This window comes from Tupaia chinensis, unplaced genomic scaffold (assembly GCF_000334495.1).
Source record: "Tupaia chinensis unplaced genomic scaffold, TupChi_1.0 Scaffold000392_1, whole genome shotgun sequence".
Classification (NCBI taxonomy): Eukaryota; Metazoa; Chordata; class Mammalia; order Scandentia; family Tupaiidae; genus Tupaia; species Tupaia belangeri.
The window spans coordinates 502,722-506,663 of record NW_006159894.1 but is presented as its reverse complement, the minus strand read 5'-3'; the positions used below and the strand labels follow the sequence as shown (position 1 = coordinate 506,663).

The 3,942-nt window shown below is 41.7% G+C and overlaps 1 protein-coding gene across 2 annotated transcripts in view; it reads left to right on the top strand.

Annotated features, from left to right (window-relative positions):
• The first annotated feature begins 3,391 nt into the window (after window positions 1–3,391).
• Window positions 3,392–3,942, top strand: part of EPCIP (exosomal polycystin 1 interacting protein) — a 21,037-nt gene continuing 20,486 nt past the window's right edge. The window contains exon 1 of one of the 2 annotated variants that reach the window (XM_006153872.2): window positions 3,392–3,690. The gene's annotated coding sequence lies outside the window, so the exon portion shown is untranslated. Of the gene's footprint in view, window positions 3,719–3,942 lie in introns of both variants that reach the window. The other variant, XM_006153871.3, reaches the window with a different exon arrangement.

Below are 3,942 nucleotides of genomic sequence, written 5' to 3'. Positions count from 1 at the left end.
CCCGGCGTGAGTTTTAAGTCACTGGGTCCGGGACGTGAACCGCGGTCGGCTATGTGGGAGTCCAGCGACATAGCCATTACCCCAACTGCTGGTTCCCTCATTATTATTATTTTAATATGATCAGAGAGAGAGAAAAGGAATGTGAGGAAGCAAGCCGCCAGGTCTGAGACTCAAACCACAGTCAAGCACGTGGGGGTCCAGTGCCTTAACCACCATGCCACACCCCTGCCTCTAGTCAGGGTTTCTTATACAGATTGTTCCTTAAGTCATTGGGAAGACTGAAAAAAATGGGTCACGGAGGGAGCTGCTGCCTCTTCCGCAATCAGGAAGTTGCTAATTAAGAGACCACATTCTCCAACAGGAAGCTGGAGCCACAGTCCTCAGATCCAGAGCCATGCCACATCTGCCACATCCAGGAAGCAACTCAATCAGAAAGCCATTCCACAGTCCCACCAAAACCCCAGCCAGCAAAGAGATGCCCGGGACTATCCACTCTCTCCCCACTTAACTCAGTCCCCAAAGTCTTATAATCCTCTCCTTGTGTGACTCAGTTCATAATCAAGTATAAATAATTAATAAAACTAAACTCATATCTGGAATCTCAGCTGCCAGAGACTTTGGTAGGTTGACTATTGAGTTTTCTAGTCCCTCTAATAGAGAAAAAGTGGGAATGAAGCTCAAGTACTTCAAGCCATTATTTTAGCCACAGTTGTTCTAGAAATTTGGGGCACTGGGTGTATCATTGGCCAGCTTTCCTGTCCCCAATCCTTAGGCATTTTACCCACATACATGAGGGTACAAAAAAAATTTTTTTTAGGAAAAATGGAATTAAAGTACAAGGTTATTTTGGTACAAAAAAATTGAAATCAATCTATACTTGTTGATAGTATGTAATTTATAAGAACTTTTTGAAGGCCCCACCTTGTGTTATCTCATTTAGCTCTAACCCCAACCTTTGAACAAAATATTATTTTTACTTTATAGATAATGAAACTAAGGCTCATAAAGTACAAGTAATATACAAGAAGGTAACAGAATCAAGATTCAAACCAAGGTCCATGTTTCACTATTTTCATTTGGCAAAATTCCTATATTTGCTTTGCTTAAACTAAGCACCAACAATAATGGACTTTTTTTATTCTCACTTCCCTTTATCTTGACTATGATTTATGGTTTTCAAAAGAGCTGGATAAAACTGGTACTCTCTGACCTCCAAACCTTTAATACAGCACGTTTCTTACTTTCTTGAGTTCTTTGATCCTGTGGCTCACCTGAGAAGCCATCTGTATCATAATTGTCTTAGTTGGGAAAGGTGGAAGGATGCATTCATCTGCTTATATTCTCCATTGGTCAAAGACTCACTCCATGAGACATTATTGTCCTTTCCCTCTATGGCAGACCACACAAATTCTAGCCATCATTTAAGGCCCAGATCAAATACTATCTCTCCACAAAGACTTCTCCGATCTCCCTAGCAAAATGTAGCCTTAAGTTCTCTGAGACTCCCATGTATGGAATGTGTACTTCTCTTGAAACATTTACTACAATCAACTTATATAATTGATCCTGCCATAGTATAACTTCCTTGATGACAAGAATTATGACATCCACATGTGTGTCCCTTAAGTCTCGTGGCACAGAGCATGCATGTAGTTTCTAGAATCCACTAAATAAATAATAAATGAATAAATAAATTTTCTTAGTGAGGTACTCTCTTCTTTTCTTTTTTTAGAGGTTTTTGCCTTAGGGTGCGTGAGCTTGTCGAGGGGAGACACAGAGAGACAGAGATAGTGAAAGTGAGAAATCATCCCTGGGGAGATGACAACATCACAATCGCTTCTCCTCTATTCTCCTCTTGGGATTTTGGGCATACATGCACATGAACCCAGCATGATTTTCAAGCCCCTGGGTCCAGGAGTTGAACCACAGTCAGCTATGTGGGAGTCCAGCAACATTGCTACTCCATCTGCTGGCCCTAAGGTGCTCTTTTCTTTAAAATGTTGGATAATCTGTGTCTGAGTAATTAAAAATCAATTGTTCCAGTCTACTAATTCTTTTAGCTTATTTTTTTTATTTCCTCTATGAGCAAGAAAGAGAGAGATCACATTTCCAACAGGATACTGATGTCATGATTCACCCCAGCCATCAGCCAGCCCCAGAGATGGGCAAGTGTATGCCCAGAATACTCAGTGAGGTCTCTGGACTTGAACGGGGAATTTTCTCTTGTGGGATTGTCTTGAAGAGAGTGTTTTTACCCTTCTATCTGAACCCATCTCCTAGTGACTTTAATAACAAGACTTTCCACCATCACTATCATCCATCTTATTTCTCCCATAGTTAGTGAATTCTCATCAGTTGCTAAGGACTGGATGTTTGTGTCCCTGTGAAATTCATGTTGAAACCTAATCCCCAATGTCATAATATTAGGAGACAGGGACTTTGGAAAGTGATTAGGTCACATTGGTGGAATCCTTATCAATAGGGTTAATGCCCTTATCAAGAGCTGAAGAAACCAGTGTTCTCTCCCTTTCACCAAGTGAGAACATAGCTAGAAGGCACTGTCAATAAATCAGGAAGTAGGTCCCCAACAGATACCAAATTTACAAGTACCTTGGTCTTGGACTTTCCAGCCTCCAGAACTGTGAGAAATAGATGTTTGGTCTATAAGCCATACAATTTATGGTATTTCATTATAGAAGCCCAAATAACCCAATAAACATCAGTATACAGATCTTTTTAACAGAATTATTCATTTTGTAACTTTTACATTTTTTAAAAAATAACTTACAAAAAGAGAAAGTGCATGTGAGATATAGTCCCAACCAGGGCAGCACAGTGGCAGCAGAATGTTCTGTATTTCTGGAAGCCAAATGAAAGATCAAGGTTCAGTTTCCAGGTCAACTATGCATGCCAGCACACACACTTATGATCCTAGACAACTGGGAAAGGCTGGAGGGGAGCATAACGTGAGTCTCTTTTGAGACTACTTTTCTTTCTCTCTCTCTGTCATGTCAGAAAAAGAGAGAGAAAGGAAAGGAGAAGGGAGGGAAATAAAGGTGGGGGAAAGGAAGGAAGGAAGGAAGGAAGGAAGGAAGGAAGGGAGGAAGGAAGGAGAGAGGGAGGGAGGGAGGGAGAGAGGAAGGGAAGGAGGGAAGGAAGGAAGGAAAAGGATAACATCTCTGGAGTTAAAATGAGTCCATTTTCTCTTTGGAGCAACCACAGTGAGACACTTGTTACACTAGTGCAGGCATTTACCATAAGTACTGATTCATCAGGCAAAAAAAGAATAGGACGCATTGTGATAGAAAAGTATCAAGGCGTCTGCATACTTCACATTTAATCCATTTGATTTCCTGCTACAGTAGAATTTCTTCCATTTGTGTCAGTCCTTTGGAGTCAGCACACAGCAACAGTCACCCTAGTGTCTTCTGGAAATTTCCCAGGTGAAATTCCAGAAGAGTGGCAGGCAGTCACCAAGGCAGGTTCTCTACTGCTGTGTGGTTAATGAAACTGGTGGGCTAGCCACTGCTTCCTGGTTGCCATAGAAACGACCAGGCTGCTGGCCTTCTGAAAACGGAAGAGAACAGCAAGTGCAGGACCAGGCATTCCACCCTGGCTTGCAGATTAAACCAGCTGTCAAGACTGGGTGAAGAATCGATCCATGGCCAGGCAGAGGTCTAAGGATCAGAGGTGAGATCTCATGGTGGAACCCCAAGGTGTAAGTAATTAATCTGTTCTTCTTTCTAAACATGCATACCTAGTTTTAACAGTTTTTAATAGCTTTAGAATTTCTGCTGCACGGCAGGCAAGTTTGTGCTGGTTTGTTGGAGAGCCACTATCAGGGTCACTTCCTTCATGCAGCATTTGCATTGCCTGAATGTAGTGTAGAGGAATAGGTGATTTTTGCCATGAAAATCTGTTTTAGGCTTCCTAGCGTATGAA